Source organism: Rutidosis leptorrhynchoides, chromosome 6 (assembly GCF_046630445.1).
Source record: "Rutidosis leptorrhynchoides isolate AG116_Rl617_1_P2 chromosome 6, CSIRO_AGI_Rlap_v1, whole genome shotgun sequence".
Classification (NCBI taxonomy): domain Eukaryota; kingdom Viridiplantae; phylum Streptophyta; class Magnoliopsida; order Asterales; family Asteraceae; genus Rutidosis; species Rutidosis leptorrhynchoides.
In genome coordinates, this window is record NC_092338.1 from 336985565 (window position 1) to 337004852 (window position 19288).

Sequence of the window (19288 nt, forward strand, 5' to 3'; positions counted from 1 at the left end):
AGTTCTCGTCCCTCCCTCGGGTAAAGCAATTTCGGTTCAACGACCTAGTCTTCAACTCACGACGAATTTTAAAAATCATATTTTTAACTTAGCGAAATAAAGTAAATTTTTGTTTTTAAATTCACACCAAACTTAAATTTAAAATGCATAAAAAATTCACACCAAACTTATATTATATTTTTGTTTTTATACATACAAACTTATATTAAAAATATTAAAATTTTCAAATATTTACAAACTTAAATATATTGATTTTAAAAAAAATTCACAATATTAATTTAATATTTATATATTAATTTTAAAAACATGGTAAAAATAAAATTAAAAATCTTTTTGGCTTTTATCCCACTTTAATCAATCAAATATTATCAAAAATATGCGCCCCTCTTTTCGGTAAAGTAATTTCGGTTCCATGACCTAATTTAACTCATGATGAATTTTTGAAATATTTTTGGTTGATTGATTAAAGATATTTATACCTTAAGAATAAACGTTAAATTTCGCAGTGATGTAATAAATTTTTGTATGATATCAATAATTTCGGTCGCAAGACCTAATTTTATCGAATACCAATTTAATACTTTATAGCAAACAAATTAGCGTTTATTATCAAAAGGTTAAAAATAAAAATAAAAATAAAAACTGTACAAACTTACATGTAAGATAGTATTCTTAGTGATATGCTCTAGCCCACTCATAAGATAGTCGGACTAATTGATTTTTCATAGCTACATAGGCGTAACATCGAGCATTTAACGTTTTTTCTTCTAAACATATGAACGGTCCGTTTCTGCATAAAGTAACAAATTCGGTGTTTAAATAGGTTTGATTATTTGAACATTTACCTTCGTGTGACCATTTTTCGCATTTGTGACATCTTTCAAGGTGTCGTGCTCTTCTTTTCGCTGCGGATTTTGATTTTCCTTTACCAAATTGTAACTTATTATTTTCGCATCTGGATTCTTTTCTTACTTCGTCTAATTTGCCTCTGATTAATGATACTATTTCACTTGGAAGGGTGTCATTATTCCGTTTAGTAATCAAAGCGTGTAGCATTAGACCATGGTTTAATTCACAGGAAGTCTTCATTTCGTAAAACCTAAAAAAATAAAAATTTAGAATGGGGGGAGAAGACTAGTTCTTTAGGGTCTGCTAGGGAAAGACCATTCGGGTTCCATTTTCGAGAACTACACGAAAACAGAAAATCTAACTCTAACAGAAATACATATTATCCTTAAAAGACTTGATTCTCCCCACACTTAGTTAGCTGTGGTGTTGAAATTGTGATTAACTTCGTTGTCAACTTCCATCGGACTATCTATGTAATGTTTAACTCTGTGACCATTAACTTTAAATTCAATCCCATTTGAATTTATTAATTCTACTGTTCCGTATGGGAAAACTCTTTTGACTATGAATGGTCCAGACCATCTTGATTTCAATTTTCCAGGAAATAGCTTGAATCGTGAATTGAAAAGAAGAACTTTGTCTCATTCCTTAAATTCTTTTGAACTTCTGATTCTTTTATCATGCCATTTCTTCGTTCTTTCCTTATAGATTAGTGAATTTTCGTATGCTTCTTGTCTTAATTCTTCTAATTCATTTAGTTGACTTAATCGTAGACGTCCAGCTTCATGTAAATCAAGATTACATGTCTTCAAAGCCCAAAATGCTTTGTGTTCAATTTCTACTGGAAGATGACATGCTTTTCCGTAAACGAGTTTAAAAGGTGTGGTTCCAATTGGAGTTTTGTAGGCTGTTCTAAAAGCCCAGAGTGCATCCTCCAATTTAATGGACCATTCCTTCGGATTTGATCCTACGGTTTTCTCTAAAATACGTTTTAAAGCTCGGTTGGTATTTTCAACTTGTCCACTTGTTTGTGGATGATATGCAGTGGAGATTTTATGAGTTACTCCATATCTTTTGAGAACTTTCTCAAGTTGATTATTACAGAAATGAGTACCCCGATCACTTATTAAAGCTTTCGGTGTTCCAAACCTTGCAAAAAGATGTTTTAAAAGGTTGACTACAACTCGTGCATCGTTAGTTGGGAGAGCTTGTGCTTCCGCCCATTTAGATACATAATCAATGGCTACGAGAATATAGAGATTATTATGAGATTTTGGAAATGGACCCATAAAGTCAATACCCCAAATGTCAAATACTTCACATACTTGAATGGCATTTTGTGGCATTTCATCACGTTGACTTATTTTTCTGGCCCTTTGACAAGCATCACAGGATTTGCAAAGAAGGTGTGCGTCTTTGTAAATTGTAGGCCAATAGAATCCAGCATCGTAAACTTTTCTTGCTATTAGTTGAGGCCCATAATGCCCTCCTGTTGGTCCTGTGTGACAATGGTTTAAGATTTTACTAGCTTCATCTCCGAATACACATCGGCGTATTATTCCATCTGGACAACTTTTAAACAAATGTGGATCTTCCCAGAAATAGTGTTTTATATCACTAAAGAATTTCTTTCGTTTTTGGTACGACAATCCTTTTTCAAGGAATTCACATACTAAGTAGTTTGCATAGACTGCAAACCATGGAATTTCATTATAATCTATCTTCAATAGATATTCATCAGGAAAGTTGTCTTGTATGGCCGATTCATTTAGAACTTCTAATTCGGGATTTTCAAGACGAGAAAGATGATCAGCGGCGAGATTTTCTGCTCCCTTTTTATCTCGAATTTCAATATCAAACTCTTGTAAGAGTAAGCTCCAATGGTTAATCGTGGTTTAGCATCTTGTTTCGAAAATAGGTATCTAAGAGCAGAATGGTCGGTATAGACCACCGTTTTAGCTAGAACGAGATATGAACGAAATTTGTCAAAAGCAAAGACAATAGCAAGGAGTTCTTTTTCAGTAGTTGTGTAATTTGTTTGTCCTCCTTGTAACGTCTTACTAGCATAATATATAGGTTGAAATCGTTTTTCAATCCTTTGTCCTAAAACGGCTCCCATTGCAAAATCACTTGCATCACACATAAGTTCAAATGGTAGATTCCAATTTGGAGTTATCATAATCGGCGCATTAGTGAGTTTTTATTTAAGAATATTAAAAGATTTGATACATTCATCTGAAAAGTTGAATGGAGCATCCTTTTCTAGGAGTTTATTCATAGGAGTGGCAATTTTAGAAAAATATTTTATGAAACGTCGGTAAAAACCGGCATGCCCTAGAAAACTCCTAACTCCTCTAACATTAGTGGGATGTGGAAGTTTAGCAATTACATCTACATTAGCTCTATCCACTTCAATTCCTTCCTTTGAAATTTTATGTCCAAGAACGATGCCTTCTTTAACCATGAAATGGCATTTTTCCCAATTAAGAACTAGATTTGATTGTTCACATCTAATAAGCATTCGTTCAAGATTAACTAGACATGATTCAAATGTATCACCGAAGAATGAAAAGTCATCCATAAAAACTTTCATGCATTCTTCTATCATGTCGTGAAAAATCGCCATCATGCACCTTTGAAAGGTTGCAGGGGCATTGCAAAGTCCAAATGGCATGCGTTTGTAAGCAAAAGTACCATAAGGGCACGTGAACGTGGTTTTTTCTTGGTCCTCGGGTGCTATTGGAATTTGAAAATATCCGGAAAAACCATCAAGAAAACAATAGTAACTATTTCCGGCTAATCTTTCCAACATTTGATCAATGAAAGGTAAGGGGAAGTGATCTTTTCTGGTGGCGTCATTTAATTTTCTATAATCAATACATACACGCCATCCTGTTACAGTCCTAGTCGGAATAAGCTCATTTTTCTCATTTGTGATGACAGTCATGCCACCCTTCTTAGGCACGCATTGAACTGGGCTTACCCATGGACTATCAGAAATTGGATAAATTAAACCTGCATCTAGTAGTTTAATAATTTCTTTCTTAACAACATCTTGCATATTAGGATTTAGTCTTCGTTGGCGTTGCACATACGTTTTATGACCTTCTTCCATAAGGATTTTATGTGTGCAATACGAAGGACTTATTCCTTTAATATCATGAATCTTCCATGCAATAGCTGGTTTATGAGCTTTTAGCACAGAAATGAGTTGAGATTTTTCATTTTCAGTAAGAGAAGACGATATTATTACAGGTAATTCAGATTCACCATGTAAATAAGCGTATTCCAAATGGTTTGGAAGTGGCTTTAACTCTAATTTCGGTGGTTCTTCTATCGATGATTTATATCGATATCTGTCTTCTTCTTTTAGCATTTGAATTTCTTCTGTTGTTGGTTCATATCCATTAGCCATAAGTGTAGCTAACATTTCAGTTTCATCAATTGGTTCAGTTCCTTCTCCTAAAGAACATTCTCCTGTTCCTTGTAATTCTGGAAATTCTTCTAACAATTCTGCATGTGATTCTATAGTTTGAATATAACAACATGTATCATCTGCAGATTGCGGTTGTTGCATTGCTCTATAAACTGAAAAGGTAACACTCTCGTCCTCTATACTTAGGGTTAGTTTCTTACCAAACACGTCTATCATTGCTTTAGCCGTGTTTAAAAATGGTCTTCCTAATATGAGAGGAACTTGAGAATCTTCTTCCATGTCCAGAACAACAAAATCTACTGGAAATACTAAAGTACCAACTTTAACTAGCATGTTCTCCATTATTCCTCTAGGATATTTTACTGATCTATCGGCTAGTTGTATGCTTATTCGTGTTGGTTTCAATTCTCCAAGGTCTAGTTTAGCGTATAGTGAATACGACATTAAATTTATACTAGCACCTAAGTCTGCCAATGCTTCTATTGAACTAAGACTACCCAGAAAACATGGAATTGTGAAACTTCCTGGATCAGATAGTTTTTCTGGTATCTTATTCAACAGCACTGCTGAACAATTAGCATTCATAGTAACAGCCGAGAGTTCTTCCATTTTCTTTCTATTTGAGATTAGATCTTTTAGAAATTTAGCATATCTAGGCATTCCTGAAATCACATCAATGAAAGGAAGATTTACATTTATCTGTTTAAACATATCCAAGAATTTGGATTGCTCGGCTTCAAGTCTCTCTTTTCTCATTTTACTTGGGTAAGGAAGTGGTGGTTGGTATGGTTTAACATAAGGTTTTGCCTTAACTGTGTTATCTTCATTAACCTTTTGAACTACCGGTTCTTTTTCCTTATCTTGTTCAGGTTGTGGTTCTTGTAGAGTAGGAATAGCTTCCTCAAAAATTACAGGTATTTCAGGTGGTTTAAGTGTAATACCACTTCTTGTGGTAATGGCTTTAGCTGTTTCATTTCGGGGGTTAGCATTTGTATCACTAGGTAGACTTCCCGGTTTTCTTTCACCTATCAACCTTGCTAGGTTACTTACTTCTTGTTCCAAATTTTGAATAGAAGCTTGTTGATTTCTAAATGCTTGAGCATTTTGTTCATTTGTTTGTTTCTGAGATGTGAAAAATTGTGTTTGAGATTCAACTAGCTTCGTCATCATATCTTCTAAATTCGGCTTTTTATCATCGGTTTGTGGTGGTTTGTTTTTAAAATTAGGTCTTTGCTGATTGTAAGTATTATTGGATACTTGTTGATTGCTAGGTCCTTGTTGGTTGTTGTATGGAACATTTTGATTATAATTCTGGTTTTGGTGGTAAATCGGTCTTGGCGGTTGATAATTATTCTGATAATTATTTCCAGGCCTTTGGTTTAGATATGAAACATTCTCTCTTTGTTCCATTGTTAGTTCAATACTGAGACAATCTTTTGTCAAATGTGGTCCTCCACACTGCTCACAACTAATTCGTATTGAGTGTATATCCTTAGTCATCTTTTACATTCGTCTCTCGACAGCATCTATCTTTACGGAAATGGAATCTAAGTCATGGCTAGAATCGGCTCTAGCTGCTTTAGATGATCTAACGATATCTTTTTCTTGGTGCCACTCATGTGAGTGGGAAGCAGTGTTATCAATAATCTTAAGCGTCAGTTTCTGTTTTCTTCATAATGGAACCACCAGCTGCTATGTCTATGTCTTTCCTTGTAGTGATGTCGCATCCTTGGTAGAATATTTGTACTATTTGACAAGTGTCTAAACCATGTTGCGGACATCCTCTTAATAACTTACCAAATCTTGTCCATGCCTCATATAGAGTTTCATTTGGCTTCTGTGTGAACGTAACAATTTCTCCTTGAAGTCTTACGGCTTTAGATGCCGGAAAGAATTGTTTAAGAAATTTTTCAACTAAAACGTCCCATGTATCAATCGCCCCTCAGGTAACGATTCTAACCAATCTTTGGCTTCTCCCTTTAAAGTCCAGGGAAATAACATGGGATATATCTGTTCATCCTCTACTTCTCTTATTTTAAATAAAGTACAGATCCTATTAAAGGTACGAAGATGTTCATTTGGATCTTCCTTCGGTGCACCACTAAATTGGCATTGATTAGTCACCATGTGTAGAATTTGTCCTTTGATTTCATAATCTGGTGCATTAATGTTAGGTTGAGTAATTGCGTGACCTTGGCCAGTGCGTTTAGCTCTCATTCGGTCTTCCATACTTAAAGGTTCCAGATTCTCCATGATTGAATTTGTTGAATCTAAATCACTAGAGGATTCTGATTTAATGGTTTGTTCCTCAACAATCTCTGTTTGAATGATTGGTGGTTCCGGAGGAAAGATTAGTGGTTCAGGATCTCGGAATCGTCCCTGAATATTCTCCGGATTCTCAATTGTGAGGTCGGGTTCAAAAAATGGATTATCGGAAATTTGAATTGGAGTACTTGGTTGACTGGATGACGATTCTAAAGAAAAATCAACGGCGACAATATTTGCTAGATGTCTTGATCGAGTTACAGGTGGTGAACGTACAAAAGGTGGTGAACGTTTTGCTCGGTGCATTCACTGAATATCTTATTAGTTTTTAAAAAGAAAGAAAAATTATATAAGTTATCCTATTAATAGACTTTTCTGATTTTGTCCACGTTTCGAATAGCCAAAAGATGCAGCAGAGGGGCAGGATTCGTTTGGTCTCAATATAATTGAGTACTGTTTGGCTCCAATAACCCGGTCCACGTACAAATCCAACTATTACTACGAACCAGAAAATTTTGATGTCTATCAATTTAACCGCTTAAAATAATTTTTCGTTGAAATTTAAGAAATTTAGATAAGAAATAGAGAAAATTTTAAGTCCTAAAAACTAGAATGTCGAGAAATAAGAAAGAAAAAGAGCGCGTCGAAAAACGTCGAAAAATAAAAGATTGAAAAATAATAGGCGTCGAAAAATAAAAATAAGAAAGTAGCGCGTCGAAACTTAAAAAGGAACTAAAAACTAAGAATTAAAAGTTGCGTCTAAAAATATTAAAGCTTACAAGGAATTCTATATCCCAAATGGCAATATCTTAAAAAGGTACTAAAAACTTAGAACAGCGTCGCAAAATTTTAAAGCACCTAAATCTTAGTCTAAAGAAAAAACATTTAAGGGATTTTACGGCAAAGCCTAAAAATCTAGAAATAAAAATAACTATGGCAAATACTATGATTTAAAACTAAATACGAGCGAAAATTACAAATATTACGCTAAAACGAATAAAAAAAAGTACAAAATATAAAAATATACTTAAAGTTGTAAAAAGTACAATTTTATATTATTTATTTAATAAAACTATTAATTTTATAAATTAATTAAACTAATTATAACTTAATAATACAAATTAAATAAATAACTAAACTAATTAATTAAATAAAACCCTAAAAACTAAATAATTAAATTAATTAAACCCTAATTTCGTATTAATTGCAGTCCTAGGTTGACCTGTCAGATTGACCTCCGCGAGTGCGGTTAGGTCCAGTTCAAAAGCTCCGCGAGTCGCGGAGGGTCAAATTTAGGCTGAAAAGGGGTTCGTTTTTGCACAGGTTCAGTTTTTTTCTTTTTATCTTTTTTTTTTGTTTTTCTGTTTTATCAAATATATATAAAATATAAATATAACTAAATATTTTTATAAAACAATAAAATACTTATTTTTAAACTCAAAAGTAAAAATACTTTTTTTTATAAACTTTATATATTTTTTTAACAAACTCTTTTTGTATTTTTATATTTTTATATTTTTATATTTAAAAAAAAACTTATATTTTTATACGAAGGACTTAATAAAAACTTTTACAAAATTATATAATTATTATATTTTTTTATATCATTAGCGTTGCGCTTTCGGCGTTTAAGTTCCCTGGCAGCGGCGCCAAAAATACTTGATGTTATGCGAGGTGTATATGAAATAGCTTTATTTTTACTAGGAAATACTATTAAATACGATATAATTTTACACAAGATATTTATTTATTTATAGAATGGATATACCTAAACCTTGCTACAACACTTATAGGCAGTGTACCTAATCGTACAGTAGTGTAGTTTTTAGTAAGTCCGGTTCGTTCCACAGGGAAATCTTTAAACAAAGCTTAACGCTATATTAGTTTTAATTTATAAAAATACAAATATATATATAAGTAATATTATTATTATAAAGGGGGGTTTTTACCGTTTAATGACCGGTTTGTCGATTTTAAAAACTTTAGTCGCAGTTAAAACCTAATGTAAAATATTAAATAAATAAAAGACTTAATTTAAAGCGTAAAGTAAATAATGATAATGAAATTGCAATAAATAAAAGTGCGATAATATAAACTTGCGATAATTAAAAAGTACGATAATTAAAAGTGCAATTAAATACAATGACAATAAATAAAAGTGCGATAATTAGAAGTGCAATTAAATATAATGACAATAAATAAAAGTGCGATAATTAGAAGTGCAATTAAATATAATGACAATAAATAAAAGTGCGATAATTAGAAGTGCAATTAAATATGAAAATAAAGGAATTATGCTTATTTAAACTTCCGTAATCATGATTTTTGACGAGTTGATTTTAGTTTTATGCCCATGGGTTAATTGTCCTTTGTCCTGGATTATTTAATATGTCCGTCTGGTTTTTGTCCATAACAGTCCATCAGTCATAAATATAAAGTGCGAGTGTCCTCGTCAAAGTATCCTTATACCCGAAGTCAAATATTCCAACTAATTGAGGACTTAAACTGTAACAAGATTTTAATACTTTGTTTAATAATTACACCAGGTTATCGACTGCGTGTAACCCAAGGTTTTAATACTTTGTTATCAATTATGCCAAGTGTCCTTGTACATAATTTCACCCCTGTTTTAATAATTCCATAGACTATTAATCCATTCCCGTGTTCGGTTAAATGAACGATTATTCATACATATAAATATCCCACCCATCGTGTCCGATTGAGTGTATATGGTTATTTATTGGTACGTCAAATTATAAATCTTTATATTAAAATTCACAAACTATCATTTAGTTAAACAAATATAAAGCCCATTAATAGCCCATAGTCTAATTTCCACAAGTGTCGTTCTTTTGTCCAAACCCCAATTATGGTACAAAGCCCAATTACCCAAATTTAATATTTAGTCAGACATCACGATTACTTCGGCATTAAATAAGCATAATAATAATTTAGCTACGAGACATTAATGAAAATAACATAAACATAACTTACAGTGGGTATTAATAGCGTAGCGGTATACGGACAGAGTTTCAACTTACAAAACCTTAAAACATTCGACTAATCGAACCTTATTATTATCACTAACTTAAAATTAAAATTACAAATTATGATTACGATTTGGAGTGACACTTGATACATAAATTGGGTAAAGAAAATATAAATATAAATATAAATATATATCCGTATCTAAAATCGTTGAACTGCATCCCTTTTTATAGGAAATGGGACCTCCGCGAGTGCGGTCCCTTTTGTTCTTCAGATCTCCGCGAGTGCGGTCCCCTCAATTTCAGCTCACCAAACAAAGGATCCAAGGCTGCCGACGGTTTTTATTATAAATATAATATAAATATATAATTTATATAATTAATTATATATTATATTATATTTATATACATAGTTAATTTATTATTTCCGATCCGTTGTGTCGTACGTTGAAAGTTGGTTCATGTCCCGGTTCCGAATTTTCGAACGTCCTTTCGTATGATTTAATATCTTGTACTTTGCGTTTTGCGGTTTGTACTCTTGTCATTTTTAGGCGTTCCTCATCAATAGTTTGAACCTCTTTGCTTATACTTTGTACTTTTTAGCTTTTTGGTCGTTTGCGTCTTCAATTTGTCGAATCTGCCTTTTGTCTTCACCTTTTAATATTTAAACGAATATTCCTTGTAAATAGGACAACTGCAACTAAAAGCTTGTCTTTCTTGAAGGATAATGCTATGAAATATATGTTCGTTTTTAGCATTATCATATGCTTCAACTTAATCCATTTTAAGTTTATAAACCTTATTAAATCGGCAATTGAGTCATAATCATCAACAAACTCTAATTTTGACTCTAGTCAAAATTAGTCAACCATAAGAACCCTAATGGTTTCCAAAACACCAATAATCACTAACACTAGTGATTATACACCATTTACAAGTCTTAAACATGGTTAAATCATTAACCAACCCAAAACCCGCCAAATATCAAAATAGCAAGTTTCCATAAACCCTCTTCATCAACCAAATGGGTTTTACAACTAACAATCTCAAACCCTAACTTGAATATCAAATCTAACAAATGAAATTCGGAGTTAGAACTTACCAATACTACCAAAACATAGCTAGGAGCGAGATGAACAACTTTAAAACCCGAGCTTTGGTGAGAATCCAACTCCTTCTTCTCCAATTCAAGCTCTCTCACTCTAGAACCCTTCCTCTCTCTCTAGATATGGATGAGAGTGTTTGTGTGGGTGATAAATGAGCTCCAATGGAGTTCTAGATCAGTTTTGGTGACCCTAAACCGACCCTAAATAAAAAGACCAAAGTACCCCTCATTTAAACCTTATAAAAAAGTTGAAAATTGCTTCTGACGCATTCGGAGCGCCGCGCCATAAGGTGGAGCACCGCTCCAACCTTCAGGTCAGTTTTCAGTTTCTTGTTTTGGCCATAACTTTTTGACCGTAGCTCCGTTTTCGATGAATCAAATATAGTTGGAAACGTAATAAGATTTTCTTTCCAATGGTAAGGCTTTGAAACATCAACTCAAACTTTATTTGGGGTTGAAAAGATAGTACACACCTTGTCAATTCAGACAACATCCAGTTTCCTTCGACGTTCGAGCAAGCAACAAGTACATGCTGCGTACACTTCATACACGCATCGTACACCATAAATACATTATGTACAATAAATATTTGGGTCTTACAACTCTCCCCCACTTAAACTCGATCACGTCCTCGTGATCTTCTCCACTTAACCAATCTGGAACTACTCAACGGCCCTCAATCCTAAGTTCCAATCCGAACTTTCCTAGACAATTCTTCCCAATGAATCACCTTTAACAACTAAAATCGTCACCCGCTATTTATCAAAACCACTATCCGAGCACTAAAACCTGCTCTTTTCCCCATATCGGGAAAAACTCAACCAATCTCGTACCGAGATATCAATTCCTTAGCATACCTTTACCAAGGACAACGCTAAAAGTGACCAAGTCTCAACCTAAAGTCAACGATCCGAACGTTGAAGATCGAACCACATGAATCCTTACGGATTACACTTACCACTAAACATCCTTTGTAGTGCGCAATACAACCAATACGCCACTATCCTAACATCATAAGCAACGGCTAAAACCAAAATCGCCCAAAACGACTATGGCAACACTAAACCTAAGGTGTATAAAATCGACTATTGTCACACCCGTAACAACATGTGAGCGAAACACGGCTATCGCCTCACTAATCCCACGACATTGTCCCCACGACCCCAACATCGTCATATAAAACCACCGTTAGTTCACACAACGTGGTCCTTACGACTCCACCATTGGCGTATAAAACAACCAATAGATCACACATCCAACAACATGAAGGCTGGCAGAAAACTACACGTGACCCACTTCCCAAATCTCAACACCGGATGAAGTCAGCGGACCCCGTCAACGGTCATGCTTCACCGATATAACACTACACCCATGATGAAGTCAGCGGACCCCGAAGGTCATGCTTCACCAATCAACGATCTCATGATGAAGTCAGCGGACCCCGAAGGTCATGCTCCACCTATCAACGATCCCATGATGAAGTCAGCGGACCCTGAAGGTCATGCTTCATCAATCACCAATACCATGATGAAGTCAGCGGACCCCGAAGGTCATGCTTCATCAATCAACGCCCTTTTGGCCTCGAACGACGAGTAGCGTAACATCGCGCTCTGCTACGCCATAGTGAATCCTAACGGATACCACTAACCATTCACACAATCGAGCAAGAACCACCTATATCAAACATAGGCACAAAACATTAATTCTCTAAAAGAGGATCCGATACGCACATCCCTTAACCGATGGATTTCACCTTGCTCGCCATACCCGTCCATTATCTCTCAACGAGATTTACCACATTACCACCTTGGTGATAATTCAAATCCAAAATCATAGGTACAATTTAACCAAAATTGTACTCTACCACAAATCGACCAAATCTAGCTCCCGACACAAATTTCGGATCTACCAAAAGCGTTGTCCGAAATCTCACACTAAAACCTCCGCGTGCGGGAGTGTAACTCCCCCACTTGGAACTACGTTCCATAACCGCATCTCGTACACCCGTACAATGCTACCAAAGGTAGACTTTACCAATAATTGGGTTCGCACGGCCCATCACCATGTCTTGCTTCAACTTTGAGCATACCAAGGATCCTAACCTATCCTTAAACACTTCGAACGAAAAGTGTACCACAAATTACACGAACTATACACTCGCAATCATCCAATTGCTTTAGTTTGTCGAATTTCACCCGATCACTCATGTACCTAAGGGTTTCACTTCGGTACCCTAAGTACAATGTAACCGCAACACAATCGGAGTCGAACACCACGCTAGTAGGTATAAAAACGCACCTAATGTCGCGTCACGTAGACTTCTTTACCAACATACATCGAGATCAACACTCGATTTCAAGAGTTTCAATCCACCCGACGAACCTCATGGTTCATCAACTTCAACACGAAAGCGAACACGCGCTTAACGACCGAACACCAAAACCCATTTCCATGATTTGGTAGAAACATTTCCCAAATACTAAGGAATGCTTGGTTGCACCAAGTCTTATGCCCTTCGCCCGACAATCAAACGTCACCATAGGGTACTTCCATTAGGAACGTCACCCATATCAATAACATGCACAACACCATTGAGACTTTAAGGGTCTCACTCAACCGAGCTTAACGACCCGATACCAACCAAAATGCTTAAGCACCCAAGGATTCGCACCATAGGATCAAGGCACAACACACCACTTATACACTCTGCTGAGAGCAAACCGGAACCATAAACGTAAACCGCCCGCTTGCTACGAATTATCTCCAACGGAGAATAAAGTTTAACTAAGACTTACGCACATACCGCATGTTATTACAAACGAACAACATATAATTTCGTACTAAAAGTACCTGATGTAGAACTGTTGGGCTTCCGTGCTCCACTTCCCATCATGTATTCGCGCTCTAACCTCCTAACCCGATCGTCATGCGATTCGGAACACTCTGACTTTCGGTGTCCCTCCATCCGGCAAATGAAACACCTGATTGAGCCTAAAGGCACCACGGTACAATCTTGTGCCAAATGACCCCGTTCCCCACACTTAAAGCACGTAAGCTTGTAACCCTTCTTACTCTTCTTCTTCACATTCCCGACGGCTTCAGGCGTACTTCGTGCCCTCTTACCATGAGCACCATGTAATCATAACCTTGCAAGTACATCTTCATCATCACTACCTCGAGGTTTGGGAAACCTCTTTTCAAACTCTTCCTTTACAACTTTAGTCACTTGGTCTCGGACCATTTTCGTCATTTGTCCTTCGACCAACTCCTTGGTTACTTCCCTAACTTTGCCGGTGAAAACCGAGACATATTGTTCAAACACGGCCTCAATCTTTAACATTAACTCATCCTTCCCTTCGTGAATAGGCTCACTCGTTCCGCATCCATCTTCCGTTTTCATTCTAAGGAATGCAAACGATTAGATCACGAACGTATAAACCACACGCACAACACCGTCCCATCTTGCTAAACACTCATCGTACATCACTTGTTAGACACGATTTGCACTCGTAATAAGGTTTGCAAGTCCTTATTACACATACACGCCGTATCAACTTGTTAGTACAACGACCGCCTCGCTCGATGATATAAGCAAACACAAACAAAATTCTACACGATAAAAACACACGCGAGAATTATTATCACAACACAATAATATATTAATAATATCCGCATTACTAATATAAACGTTAGTCCACTTACAAACAAGGCACTAACTATAACCCATTCCGACCCGTAATCCTACAAGTCTCGCAACAACTTAAGCATATACAGAAGTCTAAGTCTAGGCACCTATCTCAAGTCACCTAAATCCCTTAGACCATGCTCTGATACCACTTGTAACAACCCAACCCGTTAACCAACCAATAACGCGGAATAAAAAAATTTCTTTGTGCAGCAAATGGCGCGGCGCGCCATGACCCCGCGCGGCGCGCAAAAGGGTCTGGACAGGCTGCTGTCCCAAAAAGTCCCAAATGCGAAAATGTTTGACCACTTCCCGACACATTTAGACTAAACGGTTTTCACAACATATTATAATAGTTAAAACTAACACGTTCCATCAATAAAAAGGGTTTTACGACACCAGACCCACATATGCCCAAATTACCCTTTAAGTACCAATTTCAAGTTTTCGACCACACGACTTTTAACAGAAAATAAAGCCGAGCATGGCGATTGGGGATACGCTACCCAATCCTAATCAATCCAAAAGCAAGCCTTCTAAAGCAACAACGCGAGTCCACTAGTCCCACGCTTACCCGAGCCACCGCATCCATGCAAATCTATAAAAAGGTAAACAACGAGAGGGTAAGCTAACGCTTAGTGAGTGAGAATATACTACATACATATATATGCATAAAATGGAAACACTACACAAAACCAAATACCGCATACCGGAGCATCCAAGCATAAAGGCAAGCTAGTCTAAGCATACCGTAAGATCACTAAGCAACGAGCTAAAGATACATCAACAAAATATAAGTTCACCAACAACGATGTAAACAATGCCAATAAGCTACACCCGGAGGGTTAGCTACATCACGACAATACAACATTATATATATATATATATATATATATATATATATATATATATATATATATATATAACATAATTTGCTTACGCTTACAGCACAATAACCATGGTTAACCAATCGTACAAGGGAATGGCGCTCGCGAAAACGCCATCGGTGTTCATAACATCCGTTAGGGTACTTAACACCTCGTATCACTAGCCCCTAGGGTGGCACCTTAACACCTCGGCACTTCACCCCGAGTGGCATCTTAACACCTCGATGCTTCACTCATTATTTTACGGAGTGGTGTCTTAACACCTCGACACTACACCCCTAGGTGGCATCTTAACACCTCGATGCTTCACCCCGAGTGGCATCTTAACACCTCGATGCTTCACTCATCACGTGAAACGTGGTGTCTTAGCACCTCGACACTACACATTTCACGCTACAACAAATAGATACATTATATACCTACACATATAATTATTCCACTCACTATATTAACCCTTCGTCATTGGGGTTATATAAGTCCACATCACACGCCCATGTGATAACGTACACACAAAGTGTACACCTCGCCAAAGTGGTCAACCAAAACGTACAACCGTGCCAATTGGACCTATACACAAGTCCAACAATTCCACTTATACGAGAAGCGAGCTCTATAAGCGAGAACCCCTTCACCCGACCCGCACCCATCCTACACATACATATGCATATAGGATATTAACACTCACCTTGTTGCCTTGAAGAATGCTACCGAATAATCTGCAATCGCTGACGGAATGTACCTAATCCATTTATCACATAACAAGTAACACAATTAGGGTGGATATACAAATCAACCCAAATTGACAACTAGTGCAATTTCGACCCAAATGCACTTCCAAGCACAAACCGCACCCAAACTAACCAATAATCACTAACACAAGTGAGAATGGTCCTAATATGCCAATCAAACCCAATCATAGGTGTTAAACACCTATCTTGCCCAAAATGACACTTAAACCCTAATTTGACCCATAAGAAGTCAATATCACGCCATTAGCAAGTTTTGACACCAAAACATATTTAACTCGGTTCTATGCTTCAACTTAATCCATTTTAAGTTTATAAACCTTATTAAATCGACAATTGGGTCATAATCATCAACAAACCCTAATTTTGACTCTAGTCAAAATTAGTCAACCATAAGAACCCTAATGGTTTCCAAAACACCAATAATCACTAACACTAGTGATTATACACCATTTACAAGTCTTAAACATGGTTATATCATTAACCAACCCAAAACCCGCCAAATATCAAAATAGCAAGTTTCTATAAACCCTCTTCATCAACCAAATGGGTTTTACAACTAACAATCTCAAACCCTAACTTGAATATCAAATCTAACAAATGAAATTTGGAGTTAGAACTTACCAATACTACCAAAACATAGCTAGGAGCGAGATGAACAACTTTAAAACCCGAGCTTTGGTGAGAATTCAACTCCTTCTCCAATTCAAGCTCTCTCACTCTAAAACCCTTCCTCTCTCTTTAGATATGGATGAGATTGTTTGTGTGGGTGAGAAATGAGCTCCAATGGAGTTCTAGATCAGTTTTGGTGACCCTAAACCTACCCTAAATGAAAAGACCAAAGTACCCCTCATTTAAACCTTATAAAAAAGCTGAAAATTGCTTCTGACGCATTCGGAGCGCCGCGCCATAAGGTGGAGCGCCGCTCCAACCTTCAGGTCAGTTTTCAGTTTCTTGTTTTGGCCATAACTTTTTGACCGTAGCTCCGTTTTCGATGAATCAAATATCGTTGGTGTCATAACCCAACCTTAACCATAAGGACAAATACAATAACATATGATTTCATCGCGAGGTATTGACCTCTATATGCGACATTTTTCAAAAACTGCATTCGTTTTTACAATACAAACCATAGCTTTTATTACAAATACAAGGTTGAAACAACTTAATAATGATTATCGTTTAGTGATAATCTTAGACTTACAAACTTTACATGTGATAATAACAATACGACTTCCAACATATTTTACATTACAAATCCTCCGATATGCAGTTTTATTTTTGACACAAATATGCATACTCAGGATCTTGCTTAAATTCAACATGTTGCAGCGGAAGCTTTTAGTTATCACCTGAGAATAAACATGCTTAAAATGTCAACATAAAGTTGGTGAGATATAGGTTTAATGCCGGCAGCGTTATAAATATAGACCACAAGATTTCATATATAAACGTTTTAATAAAAATATTCTAAGTTGTTGAGCACTTGATAACCATACTTAACATTTAATCAACGTCGCATATTCCCTTTATTATGAAATCTTACTACACCGTACCAAGTGTAGTCACCGAAACGAAGTACTGTGCAACCGTTGAATACTGGTCGTCCAGTCCGGTTGGGGTTGTCAGGCCCGATAGATCTATCAACAGGATTCGCGTTTACAATACCTCATGTAAATAGTAGTTACCAAGTTACAGGGAAGTATGCCAGTGGTACAACTCGACGTAGAATATATATTTTTAATCACTTGTGTCCATAACGTAAATCATAAAATGCATGTATTCTCATCCCGAAATATTTAGAGTTTAAAAGTGGGACTATATACTCACTTTTGCCTTGAAGGTATTTATCACGACTTGGTCTCCGATAGATATCACGAACCTAACCATATATATAATATATCAACATATTTTCTTTTTAAGTAATCGTTATATATATATATATATATATATATATATATATATATATATATATATATATATATATATATATATATATATATATATATATATATATATATATATATATATATATATATATATATATACTTTTAATACTTTTAATACTTTTAATATTTTCTTAGTTCGTAGTTAGCAGTCCGATGTTAGTGGTCCACAATTAGTTGCTTAAATAAAATAAATAAAGACCCCATCGTATTCGTATTTATCAGAATTAATCTCAACCCATGGTACCATGTTGTCAAGTGACGTGTTGCGTACATAAAGTACCGTGTTGTCAAATAACGTGTTGCGTACAATCATGAGGTCTTATGATTAATCTTCTCGTGTTGTTTGCGGGTGGTCCTGAAATATATAAAATCAAATCATAAGTAAATATATATGAAATATCATATTAATTAGAAAATATATGATTAATTTAATTTTTCTCCAAATATTTTCGTAGCTAAACTAGCTTCGGATACCCGATCTTGTTTTAGTCGTAGTTTCTTCATCACAACTCTGTTTTTGTTGGTTCAACTTGCCACTTCCTTGGATCGAGTCAAATTTTAAGAATATGAACTTATAATACCTTAGTTTGTATTCGAAATCACAGGTTATAGGTAAAACTTTGGTGAAACTTATGAAAGTGATCATTTTCCATCATAAAAACAACATTTAATGATCATTTTTCTAAAAATACTTACACTTTGAGTTAAACCATAAAATTTTTATGTGTTAACATATTCATAAGAAATATCATTTTTCCAGAACATGAACTTCCAATTCAAAGTTCAAGATTGTTTTTATTTATCCAACCCAAAACAGCCCCCGGTTGCACTCCGACGACGTAGATTCAGTTTTTAAGGTGTTCTTTGTAAAACCAAGTTATATCTTGTTAAGTTAGCATATCATTATGATATATTACAGGTATTGAAGTATTTTAAAAGTCAAGTTAGAAGGATCTATTTAGTTTGCGAACAAGTTTGAAATCATTCAAACTATGTTCTTGTTGTTAAAATTTTATACCACAAAATAAGATAGCTATATGAATATGAATTGAATAAGATTATGAATAAGGTTACTACCTCAAGTTACTTGGACAAAGTTACTGTAAAAGATGAGAAAAATCCTAGAACCAAAAGAGTGGTGGAGTTGGATTGAAAGGTTGGAAGTAAACTTGTTTACTTGGAAGGATTTTTAAAGTGTTCTTGAATGGATTTTCTTATGATGATTAAGGGTTGTTTTTGAAGCTAGATCTTCATGGTTATTTGCTGAGATTGTGAAGAACACTTAAGGTTCCTAAGAGTGTGTTTTTGGTTAGAGAAAATGTGTAGTAAAAATGAAATTAGAATGGAGTATAAATGGTGGTGAAAAGATGTATAAATTT